Source organism: Salmo salar, chromosome 12 (assembly GCF_965601325.2).
Source record: "Salmo salar chromosome 12, fSalSal1, whole genome shotgun sequence".
NCBI classification, from domain to species: Eukaryota; Metazoa; Chordata; class Actinopteri; order Salmoniformes; family Salmonidae; genus Salmo; species Salmo salar.
Window position 1 is genome coordinate 95,168,581 of NC_138302.1, and position 19,007 is coordinate 95,187,587.

Genomic DNA, 19,007 nt, shown 5'->3' on the forward strand with positions numbered 1-19,007 from the left:
GACAAACCTCCAAAGTGGATTTCCAAACTGTATCAAGGATTGATAGAGGCTTTTCCCAACGACGCAAAACATGTAAAACAACATTGTAAGGAAGACCTCGTAGAAGATATTGATGAATAGATACACATGTATGTATGTATGTACAGTATCTCACAAAAGTGAGTACACCCCTCACATTTTTGTAAATATTTGAGTATATCTTTTCATGTGACAACACTGAAGAAATGACACTTTGCTACAATGTAAAGTAGTGAGTGTACAGCTTGTATAACGGTGTAAATTTGCTGTCCCCTCAAAATAACTCACAGCCATTAATGTCTAAACTGCTGGCAACAAAAGTGAGTACACCCCTAAGTGAAAATGTCTAAATTGGGCCCAATTAGCCATTTTCCCTCCCCGGTGTCATGTGACTCGTTAGTGTTACAAGGTCTCAGGTGTGAATGGGGAGCAGGTGTGTTAAATTTGGTGTCATCTGCTCTCACACTCCCTCATGCTGACTGGTCACTGGAAGTTCAACACGGCACCTCATGGCAAAGAACTCTCTGAGGATCTGAAAAAAAGAATTGTTGCTCTACATAAAGATGGCCTGGGCTATAAGAAGATTGCCAAGACCCTGAAACTGAGCTGCAGCACGGTGGCCAAGACCATACAGCGGTTTAACAGGACAGGTTCCACTCAGAACAGGCCTCGCCATGGTCGACCAAAGAAGTTGAGTGCACGTGCTCAGCGTCATATCCAGAGGTTGTCTTTGGGAAATAGACGTATGAGTGCTGCCAGCATTGCTGCAGAGGTTGAAGGGGTGGGGGGGGGTCAGCCTGTCAGTGCTCAGACCATACGCCGCACACTGCATCAAATTGGTCTGCATGGCTGTCGTCCCAGAAGGAAGCCTCTTCTAAAGATGATGCACAAGAAAGCCCGCAAACAGTTTGCTGAAGACAAGCAGACTAAGGACATGGATTACTGGAACCATGTCCTGTGGTCTGATGAGACCAAGATAAACTTATTTGGTTCAGATGGTGTCAAGCGTGTGTGGCGGCAACCAGGTGAGGAGTACAAAGACAAGTGTGTCTTGCCTACAGTCCAGCATGGTGGTGGGAGTGTCATGGTCTGGGGCTGCATGAGCGCTGCCGGCACTGGGGAGCTACAGCTCATTGAGGGAACCATGAATGCCTACATGTACTGTGACATACTGAAGCAGAGCATGATCCCCTCCCTTTGGAGACTGGGCCGCAGGGCAGTACTCCAACATGATAACAACCCCAAACACACCTCCAAGACGACCACTGCCTTGCTAAAGAAGCTGAGGGTAAAGGTGATGGACTGGCCAAGCATGTCTCCAGACCTAAACCCTATTGAGCATCTGTGGGGCATCCTCAAACGGAAGGTGGAGGAGTGCAAGGTCTCTAACATCCACCAGCTCCGTGATGTCGTCATGGAGGAGTGGAAGAGGACTCCAGTGGCAACCTGTGAAGCTCTGGTGAACTCCATGCCCAAGAGGGTTAAGGCAGTGCTGGAAAATGATGGTGGCCACACTAAATATTGACACTTTGGGCCCAATTTGGATATTTTCACTTAGGGGTGTACTCACTTTTGTTGCCAGCGGTTTAGACATTAATGGCTGTGTGTTGTGTTATTTTGAGGGGACAGCAAATTTACACTGTTATACAAGCTGTACACTCACTACTTTACATTGTAGCAAAGTGTCATTTCTTCAGTGTTATCACATGAAAAGATATACTCAAATATTTACAAAAATGTGAGGGGTGTACTCACTTTTGTGAGATACTGTATGTATGTATACACACTGTATGTGTGTGTGTGTGTGTGTGTGTGTGTGTGTGTGTGTGTGTGTGTGTGTGTGTGTATACAGTTGAAGTTGGAAGTTTACATACACATAGGTTGGAGTCATTAAAACTCATTTTTCAACCACTCCACAAATTTCTTGTTAACAAACTAAAGTTTTGGCAAGTCGGTTAGGACATCTAGTTTGTGCATGACACAAGACAATTTTCCAACAATTGTTTACAGACAGATTATTTCACTTATAATTCACTGTATGACAATTCCATTGGGTCAGAAGTTTACATACACTAAGTTGACTGTGCCTTTAAACACCTTGGAAAATTCCAGAAAATTACGTCATGGCTTTAGAAGCTTCTGATAGGCTAATTGACATAATTTGAGTCAATTGGAGGTGTATCTGTGGATGTATTTCAAGGCCTACCTTCAAACTCAGTGCCTCTTTGCTTGACATCATGGGAAAATCAAAAGAAATCAGTCAAAACCTCAGAAAAAGTCTGGTTCATCCTTGGGAGCAAGTTCCAAACACCTGAAGGTACCACGTTCATCTGTACAAACAATTGTACGCAAGTATAAACACCATGGGACCACGCAGCAGTCATACCGCTCAGGAAGAGACGCGTTCTGTCTCCTAGAGATGAACGTACTTTGGTGCGAAAAGTGCAAATCAATCCCAGAACAACAGAAAAGGACCTTGTGAAGATGCTGGAGGAAACGGGTACAAAAGTATCTATATCCACAGTAAAACGAGTCCAATATCGACATAACCTGAAAGGCCGCTCAGCAAGGAAGAAGCCACTGCTCCAAAACCGCCATAAAAAAGCCAGACTACGGTTTGCAACTGCATATGGGGACAAAGGTCGTACTTTTTGGAGAAATGTCCTCTGGTCTGATGAAACAATAATAGAACTGTTTGGCCATAATGACCATCGTTATGTTTGGAGGAAAAAGGGGGAGACTTGCAAGCCCAAGAACACCATCGCAACCGTGAAGCACGGGGGTGGCAGCATCATGTTGTGGGGGTGCTTTGCTGCAGGAGGGACTGGTGCGCTTCACAAAATGGATGGCACCATGAGGAAGAAAAATTACGTGGATATATTGAAACATCTCAAGACATCAGTCAGGAAGTTAAAGCTTGGTTGCAAATGGGTCTTCCAAATGGACAATGACCCCAAGCGTACATCCAAAGTTGTGGCAAAATGGCTTAAGGACAACAAAGTCAAGGTATTGGAGTGGTCATCACAAAGCCCTGACCTCAAGCCTATAGAAAATTTGTGGGCAGAACTGAAAAAGCGTGTGCGAGCAAGGAGGCCTACAAACCTGACTCAGTTACACCAGCTCTGTCAGGAGGAATGGGCCAAAATTCACCCAACTTATTGTGGGAAGCTTGTGGAAGGCTACCTGAAACGTTTGACCCAAGTTAAACAATTTAAAGGCAATGCTACCAAATACTAATTGAGTGTATGTAAACTTCTGACCCACTGGGATTGTGATGAAAGAAATAAAAGCTGAAATAAATCATTCTCTCTACTATTATTCTGACATTTCACATTCTTAAAATAAAGTGGTGAGCCTAACAGTCCTAAAACACGGATTTTTTACTAGGATTAAATGTCAGGAATTGTGAAAAACTGAGTTTAAATGTATTTGGCTAAGGTGTATGTAAACTTCCGACTTCAACTCTATATACAGGCTACCGTTCAAAAGTTTGGGGTCACTTAAAAATGTCCTTGTTTTAGAAAGAAAAGCACATTTTTTGTCCATTAAATAACATCAAGTTAACCAGAAATACAGTGTAGACATTGTTAATATTGTAAATGACTATTGTAGCTGGAAACGGCTGATTTTATTTATTTATTTTTTTGTTTTTTTTATGGAATATCTACATAGGCATACAGAGGCCCATTATCAGCAACCATCACTCCTGTGTTCCAATGGTACGTTGTGTAAGCTAATCCTAGTTTATCATTTTAAAAGGCAAATCTATCATTAGAAAACCCTTTTGCAATTATGTTAGCACAGCTGAAAACTGTTGTGCTGATTTAAGAAGCAATACAATTGGCCTTCTTTAGACTAGTTGAGTTTCTGGAGCATCAGTATTTGTGGGTTTGATTACAGGCTCAAAATGGCCAGAAACAAAGAACTTTCTTCTGAAAGTCATCAGTCTATTCTTGTTCTGAGAAATGAAGTCTATTCCATGCGGGAAATTGCAAAGAAACTGAAGATCTCGTACAACGCTGTGTACTACTCCCTTCACAGAACAGCACAAACTGGCTCTAACCAGAATAGAAAGAGGAATGGGAGGCCCCGGTGCACAACTGAGCAAGAGGACAAGTACATTAGAGTGTCTAGTTTGAGAAACAGACGCCTCACAAGTCCTCAACTACAGCTTCATTAAATAGTACCCGCAAAACACCAGTCTCAACGTCAACATTGAAGAGGCGACTCCGGGATGCTGGCCTTCTAGGCAGAATTCCTCTGTCCAGTGTCTGTTCTTTTGCCCATCTTAATCTTTTCTTTTTATTGGCCAGTCTGAGATGGCTTTTTCTTTGCAACTCTGCCTAGAAGGCCATCATCCCGGAGTCGCCTCTTCACTGTTGATGTTGAGACTGGTGTTTTTCGGGTACTATTTAATGAATGAGCCTTCTTTGGCCTTTGAAATACTCAGTCTGATCATGTAGGCGTTAGGCAACAAATTTGAAGATATTTACATACACAACCCTGATTGGCTGGTAGGACGATCTAGGGCCCACCCCCCTTACATAAAAAAAACTGCACTGCCCCTTTAATTTTTTATATCAGCTGTTTGGGAGAATCGGTAGTACTGTAGACCATTTTAAAATATTTGTATGTACTGTTTATTTGTGAAAATGTGAATAATATATAATTATTTGATGTGCTGTTCATACGTATTTCATATTGCCTATATGCATACTTAACACAAATACACTTTTTCTCAATCTATCACTCACAGAATTAGATTGAAGAAAAATACCAGCTAAATGAGACAAACATTTTACGTATTTATTTAATACACAACAAATTGATCAATGCACTTAAATATGTAAAGTTACTTACAATTTTATATACATTAACAATGAAAATGCATAGAATTCTACATCCAGTCATCCTCAATCCAGTCATCCTCATCCTCAATCTACTATATTTCAATGATATACAGGTAACTGCCAAAATAAAGGAAATACTTGATACATTGCCAAGTATATTGAAAGCAGATGCTTCCACACAGGTGTGTTTTCTGAGTTAATTAAGCAATTAACATTCCAAAGGCACATAGGTGGTTTAATAGGTGTGTGTGGGTGTGTGTGTGTGTGTGTGTGTGTGTGTGTGTGTGTGTGTGTGTGTGTGTGTGTGTGTGTGTGTGTGTGTGTGTGTGTGTGTGTGTGTGTGTGTGTGTGGGTGGGTTTAGACAGGCAGCCCAATTCTGATCTTTTTTTTCACTCATTGGTATTTTGACTAATCAGATCTTAAAAATATCTGATGTGAAAAGAGACCAATTAGTGTTATTTTTGGTCAAAAAGACCAATTAGTGGCAAGAAAGTGTAAACGCAGCCATAGTCTCCCAATCTCAACCCAATTCAACACTTATTGGAGATTCTGGAGCGGCGTTTTCCACCACCATCAACAAAATACCAAATTATGGACTTTCTCGTGGAAGAATGGTGTTGCATCTCTCCAATAGATTTCCAGACATATATATTACTTATAAAATATATATTGATAATTTATAACAGTGGCTTTAACTACTCCTCTCTCCTGATTTATAAAAGCACCAATGCTTTATGTTTCCTAATAGGATTAAATATGAAACACGGGTAGTTAGAACAGGCAGTGTACAGGTAATAGGTTAACAGGTAGGATATTAACAGGTTAATACTGGTTGGGGATCGTTAAGAGTTTTTTCATGGACAGGTCTTAAGGTCTTCAGGTCCGAAGGAGACAGGAAGCAGATCGCTTATGTTCATTTCTACGTACGAGCCGTCTGGCTAGGACAGATACACGTCCCAGCTGGCCCCAAAGTGGAAAGGAGGAGGTGGAAGAGGAAGAGGAGAAGGAAGAGAAGGAAGAGGAGGGGGAGGAGGAAGAGGAAGGGGGGAGGAAGAAGTGGAGGAAGAGGGGGGGAGGAGGAGGAGGAAGAGGGGGAAGAGGAGGGGGAGGAGGAAGAGGGGGAAGAGGAGGAAAAGGGGGAAGGGGAGGAGGAAGAGGAGGAAAGGGGGGAGGGGGAGGAGGAAGAGGAGGAGGAGAGGGGGAGGAGGAGGAGAAGGAAGAGGAGAGACAAGCATAAGCATGTTGTAGTACATGGACACCTTGGATAACATTTCTTGCTCTACAACTACCTTGGTAACCAGGATGTAACATGGACCAATAAGCACTCAAAAGGCATAGTAACGGAAGGAGACACAGTAGTCCTACAGTAAAGATGCTGTAAATGACACTGATACCTGTTCTCAACTTCCAGGCTTGATGCCAGGCTTGAATGATCCTTACCTCTCTCATGAACTGCCTGCAGCCGCCGCATGGTGAGATGAATTGGTCGATTAAGTCACTGCAGATATTATAGATACAAGACATTTTACAATACAGTTGATGAAAATAAAACCAATATCCTTGCACACTGCACTATGCCCCTCTGACACAGTTGTTACAGAACGCTTGACTGTTATCAAGATGTTATAGCACGTTCTTGACACTAGGGGTCAGCATTAGAGTGGTGAAAACTTGGAAGAGATTTGGGACGTAAACTAGAACAGTTCCAAGAACACCTACTTCGTGAACTTTACCTGGCGATAGCGATGGCCTTGAAGCTCCTGTAAGCCTCTGGCACTGCTTTAGAGATGGTGTTCCTCTCTGCACACACCCCCAGGTTGTAACACGCATTCTCCACATTGCAGCCTAAAGAGATAACATCACATTTACTGTCATGTTTTTTAATTTATTTTATTTCACCTTTATTTAACCAGGTAGGCTCGTTGAGAACAAGTTCTCATTTACAACTGCGACCTGGCCAAGATAAAGCAAAGCAGTTCAACACAAACAACAACACAGAGTTACACATGGAATAAACAAACATACAGTCAATAATACAGTAGAAAAAGTCTATATACAGTGTGTGCAAATGAGGTAGGATAAGGGAGGTAAGGCAATAAATAGGCCATAGTGGCGAAATAATTACGATATAGCAATTAAACACTGGAGTGATAGATGTGCAGAAGATGAGTGTGCAAGTAGAGATACTGGAGTGATAGATGTGCAGAAGATGAGTGTGCAAGTAAAGATACTGTAGTGATAGATGAGTGTGCAAGTAGAGATACTGGAGTGATATATGTGCAGAAGATGAGTGTGCAAGTAGAGATACTGGAGTGATATATGTGCAGAAGATGAGTGTGCAAGTAGAGATACTGGAGTGATAGATGTGCAGAAGATGAGTGTGCAAGTAGAGATACTGGAGTGATAGATGTGCAGAAGATGAGTGTGCAAGTATAGAGAGTTTCCCATGGTCTAACAGAGCTTCACATTATATTGGGGTTAACATCTCTGATTCACCAACAGTCAGGTAGACCAGGCAGAGCTGAAGAGATGTCCTGCCTGTCCCCTCTAATGAGCTTGATTAATTGATCAATCATTTGATTTTCATTTTTGTTATTGATTTTTGAAATTGTACGGAGTATAACACTTGAAATCATCTCTGACTTTATGCAACACTTATTTCCATGTCGTCAGCATCAGTGGTGTAAAATACTTAAGTAAAAATACTTTAAAGTACTACTTAAGTAGTTTTTTGGGGGTATCTGTATTTTACTATTTATATTTTTACTTTTACTTCACTACATTCCTAAAGACAATAATGTACTTTTTATTCCATACATTTTCCCTGACACCCAAAAGTACTCGTTATATTTTGAATGCTTCACTGCTGCCTCTGATCTGGTGGACTCACTAATCACAAATGCTTTGTTTGTAAATGATGTCTGAGTGTAGGAGTGTTGGAGTGTGCCCCTGGCTATCTGTAAATGATGTCTGAGTGTAGGAGTGTTGGAGTTTTAGCAATTCCATTTACTCCTGATACTAAAGTATATTTAAAACCAAATGCTTTCAGACTTTTAATCAAGTAGTATTTTACTGGGTGACTTTCATTTTTACTTGAGTCATTTTCTATTAAGGCATCTTTACTTTTACTCAAGTATGAGGATGTAGTAGTTTTTCTACCTCTGGTCAGCATGCTTCAGTTCAGCTGACGGCTAGCCGAAGTCCGCTAGGCAAACCGAACGAGTGTACTCGTATACTCCCTTAAAAGACCTTCGCTTAAAAAGAGTAATAGTACTGTTTGTCATATTTCAGATTCCGTAGCCAGTATACATTCCTCAAAAAGGTCAGAATTAATCTAAAATAACTCAAGAAATCTGTCATTCATTTTGAAATTTTTGCAGAGAAAGATCTTAGTTGCGCAATTTATTACATCTAACTAACATGTTTGGTGCAGTATTTCTCAATGAAAAAATGTGCAACACTTACTGACAACACTTACTTTATTGAAGAATCCCTACAGGTGACCAATCACGGACGATGGGGCTGAGATTTCGGCTCCTAGAACTTCGGCTGACCTCGAGAAAAAATGTGTGTCCGAACAGGCCAATATGCTAATTGCTCTGTTTGGCTAAAAGCATGTCTTTATGCCACGGAGATAACTTAGTTTAGATGGTCTCCCCTCCAATCATCATTAACAGGTTATTCAAAATCAGTCAGCCAAAATAACATAATATACTCTTCAAAGTTAATGAAACTCTGAATTACTGACTGTTAATTATACTTGTGCACAAAAAGGCTTCTTGCCCAATTTACTGACTGACTGACTGACTAAATTCTGACTGACTAAATTCTGACTGACTAAATTCCAATGCTGACTGAGGAAATAATCTCCCGAAGTGCAGATCTTGGACAGACAGAACTACATCATACTGTATGTACATCGCAGGTTTGCTTCACTATAATGCTTAGTCAGATGGACTCATGAAACAATTCCTTATGATGAGTAGTCAGAAATGGCAAAAACAGATATGAACCTTGGAGCGTTGCATTTGACACCCTTACACGCCCCTGCTCCAGATTGAAACCAAGCTTTGAGTGTACACTATCAACTTTAACACTTTACAGTGTAAAAAGGATGATATTGTTACTGTACACTATCAACTTTAACACTTTACAGTGTAAAAAGGATGATATTGTTACTGTACACTATCAACTTTAACACTTTACAGTGTAAAAATGATGATATTGTCATGTGATGAAATACTCACAAAGCCTCCGAACTGGAGAGTTATTGATTATAATTAAGAAATAGATCATAAGTAAATCTATCTTTGTGAACGCAACATAAAAGCATTTTATTCCAGAGACAGGCTCTGCACATGTTTACATTAATGTAGTAACAACACTTAGCCTGTTCAATCTCTCACCACTGAGAATATTCCCACATCTTTCAATTCACTTACCTGGTCTAATAAAGATAACTGAACGTAAGTACTGATTGACAGTGGTATCTTTTTAAATTGCCCCATAAACTCAATCAATCAATTAATCAATCTATTGAGCAGATAGCTCACCTGTGAACACCTTGCCGTCATGGGCCAGGAGGGCTGCCCCCACCCTGAACCGGCTGTAGGGGCAGTAGGCGAACTCCTTGGCCTCCAGGGACCGACGAATGAGCCCCTCTACTGTTATCCCGTCCTGGTACACGCTGGCTGGGTGGGTGGTGGAGCCACGACCGCTGGTCCTTACCGTGGAGCATCTGGATCGGTAGGTCTCCCATTTCAGCTCTGTCCCTGGGTATCTGTGTTATCCTAGCTTCTGAGTCTGTGCCTGGGTATCTGTGTTATCCTAGCTTCTGAGTCTGTCCCTGGGTATCTGTGTTATCCTAGCTTCTGAGTCTGTGCCTGGGTATCTGTGTTATCCTAGCTTCTGAGTCTGTGCCTGGGTATCTGTGTTATCCTAGCTTCTGAGTCTGTGCCTGGGTATCTGTGTTATCCTAGCTTCTGAGTCTGTGCCTGGGTATCTGTGTTATCCTAGCTTCTGAGTCTGTGCCTGGGTATCTGTGTTATCCTAGCTTCTGAGTCTGTGCCTGGGTATCTGTGTTATCCTAGCTTCTGAGTCTGTGCCTGGGTATCTGTGTTATCCTAGCTTCTGAGTCTGTGCCTGGGTATCTGTGTTATCCTAGCTTCTGAGTCTGTGCCTGGGTATCTGTGTTATCCTAGCTTCTGAGTCTGTGCCTGGGTATCTGTGTTATCCTAGCTTCTGAGTCTGTGCCTGGGTATCTGTGTTATCCTAGCTTCTGAGTCTGTGCCTGGGTATCTGTGTTATCCTAGCTTCTGAGTCTGTGCCTGGGTATCTGTGTTATCCTAGCTTCTGAGTCTGTGCCTGGGTATCTGTGTTATCCTAGCTTCTGAGTCTGTGCCTGGGTATCTGTGTTATCCTAGCTTCTGAGTCTGTGCCTGGGTATCTGTGTTATCCTAGCTTCTGAGTCTGTGCCTGGGTATCTGTGTTATCCTAGCTTCTGAGTCTGTGCCTGGGTATCTGCTCGTAGGTCTTTGTGTCTGTTATTGTTGAGTTTATCTTACTTTGTGGAAGTGTGAGTCTACCTTGTTCTGTAATAGATGAGGGGGCGGGAGTTGCTTTATAGCCAATCCCTGTTGCGTGTATATCCTCCCCCTCTCTGATAGGTCTGGATGAGTTGGGGGTGTTTACAGCTGACTGTAAGTGTTCTCTTTGTGGCAGTGTATAAAGTTCACAGAATGAGATTTGTGTGCTGATAAAATATAATTTGTTTTGTTGATGAGTAGCTACTGATTAGTAACGGAACAGCTTGGTAAAAATATGAATCTTTATTGTTTTATTGTAGAGACATGGAAAAGCACAGGGCAAAAGCACTCCCTTAGAAACATGCAGATGATGCATTAATGTCTGTTATCTCTCAACAGATGCAATGAATAGGATGTATAAAGTGTTTTCTAAGACATACTAAGTCACATACAGTGCCTTGGGAAAGTATTCAGACCCCTTGAATTTTTCCACATTTTGTTACGTTACAGCTTTATTCTAAAATGGATGAAATAAAAAATAAAATTCTGCAATCTTAACACAATACCCCATAATGACATCACAATACCCCATAATGACATCACAATACCCCATAATGACATCACAATACCCCATAATGACAAAGCGAAAACAGGTTTTTGGACATTTTTGCAAATGTATTAAAAATAAGAAACAGAAATACCTTATTTCCATAAGTATTCAGACCCTTTGCTATGAGACAAAATTGAGCTCAGGTTCATCCTGTTTCCATTGATCGTCCTTGAGATGTTTCTACAAATTGATTGGAGTCTACCTGTGGTAAATTAAATTGATTGGACATGATTTGGAAAGGCTCACACCTGTCTATATGAGGTCCCACAGTTGACAGTGCATGTCAGAGCAAAATCCAAGCCACGAGGTCTAAGGAATTGTCTGTAGAGCTCCGAGACAGGACTATGTTGAGGCACAGATCTGGGGAAGGGTACCAAAAAATGCCTGCCGTATTAAAGGTCCCAAAGAACACAGTGGCCTCCATCATTCTTAAATGGGTGAAGTTTGGAACCACCAAGACTCCTAGAGCTGGTCACCCGGCCAAACTGAGCAATCGGGGGAGAAGGGCCTTGGTCTGGGAGGTGACCAAGAACCCGATGGTCACTCTGACAGAGCTCTAGAGTTCCTCTGTGGAGATGGGAGAACCTTCCAGAAGGACAACAATCTCTGCAGCACTTCAACAATCAGGCTTTTTATGGTAGAGTGGCCAGACGGAAGCCACTCCTCAGTAAAAGGCACATGACAGCCAGCTTGGAGTTTGCCAAAAGGCACCTAAAGACTCTCAGACCATGAGAAACAAGATTCTATTGTCTGATGCCAAGCGTCACGTCTGGAGGAAACCTGGCACCATCCCTACGGTGAAGCATGATGGTGGCAGCATCATGCTGTGGGGATGTTTTTCAGAGGCAGGGACTGGGAGACTAGTCAGGATCAAGGGAACAATGAAGGGAGCAAAGTACAGAGAGATCCTTGATAAAAACCTGTTCTAGAGCGCTCAGGACCTCAGACTGGGGTGAAGGTTCACCTTCCAACAGGACAACGACCCTAAGTACACAGCCAAGACAACGCAGGAGTGGATTCGGGACAAGTCTCTGAATGTCCTTGAGTGGCCCAGGCAGAGCCCAGACTTGAACCCGATCGAACATCTCTGGAGAGATCTGAAAACAAGGTCGCTGGTTCGAATCCCGGAGATGACTAAGTGAAAAATCTGCCGATGTGTCCTTGAGCAAGTCACTGAACACTAATTGCTCCTGTAAGTCGCAAAGAGTGTCTGCTAAATGACAAAAAAAATGTATATCAAATTTGAATTTGTTAAAAATCAGGAATAATAAAAAATAACACGACTACTCACAAGATGAATAAAATACAAAATAATGAAGCTACATATAGGGAGTACTAGTACCATTTATAAATGCCTAACTCTATCCTATGATGGTATCATAACCTATCATGTAGTACTATTGGTAGCCTCAATTTCCAGACCGAAGAAGGTTTGGAGAGAGAGCCAGCTGGTGGTCGAGATTAGCCAGACTGAGGAAGGTTCGGAGAGAGAGCCAGCCGGTGGTCGAGATTAGCCAGACTGAGGAAGGTTCGGAGAGAGAGCCAGCCGGTGGTCGAGATTAGCCAGACTGAGGAAGGTTCGGAGAGAGAGCCAGCCGGTGGTCGAGATTAGCCAGACTGAGGAAGGTTCGGAGAGAGAGCCAGCCGGTGGTCTTGATTAGCCAGACTGAGGAAGGTAGGGAGAGAGAGCCAGCCAGTGGTCGAGATTAGCCAGACTGAGGAAGGTTCGGAGAGAGAGCCAGCCGGTGGTCGAGATTAGCCAGACTGAGGAAGGTTCGGAGAGAGAGCCAGCCGGTGGTCGAGATTAGCCAGACTGAGGAAAGTTCGGAGAGAGAGCCAGCCGGTGGTCGAGATTAGCCAGACTGAGGAAGGTTCGGAGAGAGAGCCAGCCGGTGGTCGAGATTAGCCAGACTGAGGAAGGTTCGGAGAGAGAGCCAGCCGGTGGTCGAGATTAGCCAGACTGAGGAAGGTTGGGAGAGAGAGCCAGCCGGTGGTCGAGATTAGCCAGACTGAGGAAGGTTGGGAGAGAGAGCCAGCCGGTGGTCGAGATTAGCCAGACTGAGGAAGGTTGGGAGAGAGAGCCAGCCGGTGGTCGAGATTAGCCAGACTGAGGAAGGTTGGGAGAGAGAGCCAGCTGGTGGTCGAGATTAGCCAGACTGGATGCACTCCAGACACAGTGGCTGTTGAAAGAGACTGTAGACGCGTTCCTCTGCCCAGTTGTGTCTGACGCATGCCGCATCTTACAATGCCTTGATGGGTATTTCAACTATCAGCTAATCACATCATATGATATAGCAATCTGTCAGTCGATGACACGGTCGATGACGTGGCACGCAACTATTGGTTGATGCATGCAACATCTGAGCATGTCAACGCGACCTTTACAAAATGAATTTGAAGTTGCACTACTCATGGTTTCCAGCAGTGGGCAGCAGACACCACCCACTGAGGGTGTATGAGGGTGCCGGATGGAGGCTTGGTATTTTATAGAGTAGGGCATCACCTCCTGACCCCCGATGATCCTCTGGCCCAGTACACCTGGGAGGGAATGAATATATGAATGATAATAGATGAAAGTAAAATACATGAAAAGTGGATTAATTCAAGTGAACAATAGAAAAGGGGTGGGGGATGTGGGAAAGGGATGTTTAAGGTGAGACTGGTCTGTGCTGGTCTGGTCTGGACTGGTCTGGTCTGGACTGGTCTGGACTGGTTTGGTCTGGTCTGGTCTGGTCTGGACTGGTCTGGTCTGGACTGGTCTGGACTGGTCTGGTCTGGACTGGTCTGGTCTGGACTGGTCTGGACTGGTCTGGTTTGGTCTGGACTGGTCTGGTCTGGTCTGGTCTGGTTTGGTCTGGTTTGGTCTGGACTGGTCTGGTCTGGTTTGGTCTGGTTTGGTCTGGACTGGTCTGGTCTGGACTGGTCTGGTCTGGTCTGTTCCAACGCAGACATGAACGATTAGTTAGAATCACACAATAATTCTTAATTAATCTATCAATTTCCTCATATCCATAAAATCTCCCAGATCATCCAAGCTGACAGCTCTGAGCATGCTCAGACCCCTGTGTATAAACACATTCACCAATTGTGCTCTATCTAATGCACTTAATATTTCATAAAAAAAGGTTTTCAATATTTATGTTACAAGTGTGATATGTGTTACCAAAGACCAAATCATCACTTATGTCTTCTTCAATGTCTTACATTTTCATTTTTACCAAAAGACTGCAAACAGAAAATGTACATCCAAAGCATCATTAACCTACTCACCCTTCTGACAGTCAACTAAACACTGTCTACAGACAAGTCTTCACCCCCTCCCCCTCGTCTCACACCCAGACAGAACAGCTGTGAAATACCCATCACCTTTTTATATAGTAACCATACCTGCTCTCCCTCGACTGTTCCTGTTATTGTGGTTATTGTCCACCCTACCGTGTCTCTACGTAACAAAGTCTTATTCATTAGCGCACAACAAACCAAAACACTTTGCACCGGAAACTAAAAATAGGGACAAATTCAGGTAGTCCCTCTCTGTTTCAGTGTGTTTTCTTCTGTTTGATGACCTAATGAACATGACCGTGGCTGTCAGATGGTGATGTGACAGACACAAAGCTGAGACTGAACAAGTACATCCCAAAGACAGCCATCCCTTGAATTATCCCTCCCTGTTCTCTCTAGGGACTTGATTATTTGTGTTCTGACATTCATTGTCTGCTAATAGTGGGGGAAGAAAAGAGATCGTTTAGGGAGGTGGAACTGAATATGTTGTCTGGTCACAGAAAAGTCTCCAGGTATGTTGGTTATTGTGTAGTTTGGCTGGATGGTATATGATAGTGTCAGTCTGAGAGAGAGGGAGCGGGAAAAGACAATGGCGTTGTATGATTATTGCTGTGCTTAAAGGACCAATGCAACCATTTTTATCTCAATATCAAATAATTTATGGGTAATAATTAAGTATCTTACTGTGATTTGTTTTCAATTAAAGTAGTCCAAAATAAACAAAAATAGCTTCTTAGCAAAAAGCTACTTCTCAAGCAAGAATTTTGCTAGGACTGTCTGGGAGTGGTCTGAAAACTAGCTGTTATTGGCTGAGAGGTTTGGAACTCTCTTTCTTATTGGTCTATGAACCAAGTTACTGCTTGGTGATGTCACCAGGCAGGCCACAACTCCATCCCACCAAAACAGGCTATAGTTTCTGTCTTTTCAAACAGCTAAAACACCAAAAGAGCATTATCATCATTTTCTAAATGTTACTCGATTATTTCAACCTCATAGTGTGGAAGTATATATAAAACACAGGGAAATCACATTTTTGACAAAACTGGGCCCTTTAAACTTGCCTGTCTGAATACTTCTGCCTTCTACAATGCCTTCTCATTCTTCTACATCCCACTTTTCCTTCCCTTTCTCCTTCCGCCCAGTACCCTGCCCTGAACTTTAGTCACTGTTACTAGCCGGCTACCACCCGGTTACTCTACCCTGCACCTTAGAGGCTTCTGCCCTATGTACATAGACATGGAACACTGGTCACTTTAATAATGTTTACATACTGTTACCCACTTTATATATATATACTGTATTCTAGTCAAGGCCACCCTATTCAACTATTTCTGTACATATAGTATTCTATCTACGTATTCTACAGAAATACTAAATATTCTATCAACATACTGTCCATAATGTCAATACATCCCATCATATATATATATATATATATATATATATATATATATATATATATATATATATATATATATATATATATATATATATATATGATGGGATGCTATATATGATGCAACTGCTCGGCATCTGACCGTAAGCCGCAACAGAGGGTAGTGCGTACGGCCCAGTACATCACTGGGGCCAAGCTTCCTGCCATCCAGGACCTCTATACCAGGCGGTGTCAGAGGAAGGCCCCAAAAATTGTCAAAGACTCCAGTCACCCAAGTCATAGACTGTTCTCTCTACTACTGCACGGCAAGCGGTACCGGAGCACCAAGTCTAGGACCAAAAGGCTCCTTAACAGCTTCTACCCCCAAGCTATAAGACTGTTGAACAGTTAATCAAATGGCCACCCAGACTATTTATCTATGCATAGTCACTTTACAAATTACCTTGATTAACCTGTACCCCACATTGACTCAGTACCAGTAACCCCTGTATAGAGCCTCCACATTGATTCTGTACCGTAACACCCTGTATAGAGCCTCCACATTGACTCTGTACCGTAACACCCTGTATACAGCCTCCACATTGACTCGGTACCGTAACACCCTGTATAGAGCCTCCACATTGACTCTGTACCGTAACACCCTGTATAGAGCCTCCACATTGACTCTGTACCGTAACACCCTGTATAGAGTCTCGTTATTGTTATGTACATTTATTGTGTTACTTTTTGATTGATTTGATTGATTGATTTATTATTTTACTTTTGTTTATTTAGTAAATATTTTTCTTAAGTCTATTTCTTGAACTGCATTGTTGGTTCAGGGCTTGTATTCAGCATTTCACTGTAAGGTCTACACCTGTTCTATTCGGCGCATGTGACAATTAACATTTGATTTGGTATATATATATATACATATATATATATATACACATATAAATATATATATATACATTATTTTACTTTTTAGATTTGTGCATATTGTTGTGTATTGTTAGATGCAGTTAGGAACACCAGCATAACATCTGCTAATATGTGTAATGCGACCAGTAGCATTTGATTTGATTTGATCCCTTCCTCTGTCTTTTTATCCATTCTTCCTTCCATCTTTCATTAAAATGACCACTGATCTGGACAGTAGACTGTGTCAGTGCAGGTTGAAACGCTACACAAGCACACAAATGACTTTGTGCAGACCTAACATCCGTCCCATGAGTCTGTGAGTCCCCGTGTTCTTCTCATGTTTGTCTGTAGTTCTCATCAGGGATCAATACAAACCGCTGGCTGCGTGGGTTGACGTGATTCATAGTGTGCGACTTGAAGCCATACTGTGGTAACTCCTCCCAGGTGTCACCATTACAGGGAAGGAGAAAGGTGATGGTATGTTCCCTCTTCCCAGAGAACATATCTACAGGCACAAACAGGATGTCTATGTGCATGTGTGTGTGTGTGTACTGTAGATTTCCGTGTGCATGTGGTGCACAGGGCTGTTAGGTGGCCACCTCATGTGACACAGACACACAGGTACCAATTGAGGCCAAACTATAATGGCCTTCTCACTCCAGAGATGCTTTCCTTCCAACTGGAACTGTTAGAGTATAACCACAATCTCATTGTGTGTAAAATATGTTGTGTTGGCACAGACAGGTGTATGCTGAAGCAGCTTCTGTCTCGCCCTACTCGTGATCAATGATGTATATAGACGTGAATAAAATACTGTATATTATGTAGGTATATGCTCGTGATAGAGGAGACAATGTTACTGAGCCACGTTTGCACTAACAGAATAAACCAAGCATATGTGCAGGAACCTTGATTTCCAGCTTTCACACGTTTGTGTTTAAACAATGTTAGTGAAAACTAGACCATATGTAGACAGAATATAGTGTGTATGATGTCATATATATGCAGTATGTCTTTGAATAAATCCTTACTCACAACAAACACGCTAACTAACCAACCAACCAACCAACCAACTTAACTAACCAACTAACCAACCAACCCATTTCAGTGAGAGTTTATTCTTATTGGGTTATATCCATTCTCATTGGGTTATATTCATTCTCATTGGGTTATATCCATTTTCATAGGGTTATATCCATTCTCATAGGGTTATATCCATTTTCATAGGGTTATATCCATTCTCATAGGGTTATATCCATTCTCATAGGGTTATATCCATTTTCATAGGGTTATATCCATTCTCATTGGGTTATATCCATTTTCATAGGGTTATATCCATTCTCATAGGGTTATATCCATTCTCATAGGGTTATATCCATTTTCATAGGGTTATATCCATTCTCATTGGGTTATATCCATTCTCGTTGGGTTATATCCATTTTCATAGGGTTATATCCATTCTCATAGGGTTATATCCATTCTCATAGGGTTATATCCATTCTCATAGGGTTATATCCATTCTCATAGGGTTATATCCATTCTCATTGGGTTATATCCATTCTCATTGGGTTATATTCACTGCCCTATATACTGTATAGAGTATCTGTCCTTGGTTATACCTGCCAGTTAAGGACCTTGGGTTCAGAAAATACCTTGCTGTGGGAAGAGCAGTAAAGAGAAGCCATATTCTTCTGGGTGAAATACAGTATGAATTATTCATTCCCTAAATGTGGGACAAGGACAGGTCAGGACTCAGGAGAGAGTCTTCCACAAGGGGGGTGTAATGCTTACCCTGTTGTACTATCCACTGTAATTATGTCAAATCTGTCCAGATTTTTTATATGGAAGGACCCCTGGAAAGTGAGATGGCACACCTCAAGAAGCCCAGTGTTAACACTTCAGTCTAGAACAGTGTCTAATGTTGATTCTACAGAGGGAAATACATTTGTGTTATACAGATGGTATGACTGTATAAAATACTGCTTTGTCATTCAGAATTAATCTCCAAGACACATACGCACGCACGCACGCACACACGCACGCACACACAAACACACACACACACACACACACACACACACACACACACACACACACACACACACACACACACACACACACACACACACACACACACACACACTCTCACACAGAGGTCCATTGAGAACTTCCACAGGAGGAAAATCTGTGTGAACCTCCTGCTGATGACACAGGACATGAGATATGTTACTATGGAGACAGTGTAATGTACTGTAAGGGCCCCTGTGGAGAGTCAGGGGGTCAGAGAAGGGGGACAGTTTATAAAGGTGCACTTTGTTGCTCTTCCTTTCTCTCTCTCTCTCTCTCTGTCTCTCTCTCTCTCTCTCTCTCTCTCTCTCTCTCTCTCTCTCTCTGTCTCTCTCTCTCTCTCTCTCTCTCTCCATCA

At 42.3% G+C, this 19,007-nt stretch overlaps 1 long non-coding RNA gene across 1 annotated transcript; it reads right to left on the reverse strand.

The window, feature by feature from the left end:
• Positions 1-4,810: 4,810 nt before the first annotated feature.
• LOC106590862 (uncharacterized) lies at positions 4,811-10,421 on the reverse strand. The gene is made up of 4 exons (XR_014379808.1): positions 8,348-10,421; positions 6,603-6,714; positions 6,310-6,367; positions 4,811-5,829 (listed from the first exon to the last, which is right to left on the reverse strand). It is a non-coding gene; the product is annotated as an uncharacterized LOC106590862 (long non-coding RNA).
• Between the last annotated feature and the right edge of the window lie 8,586 nt (positions 10,422-19,007).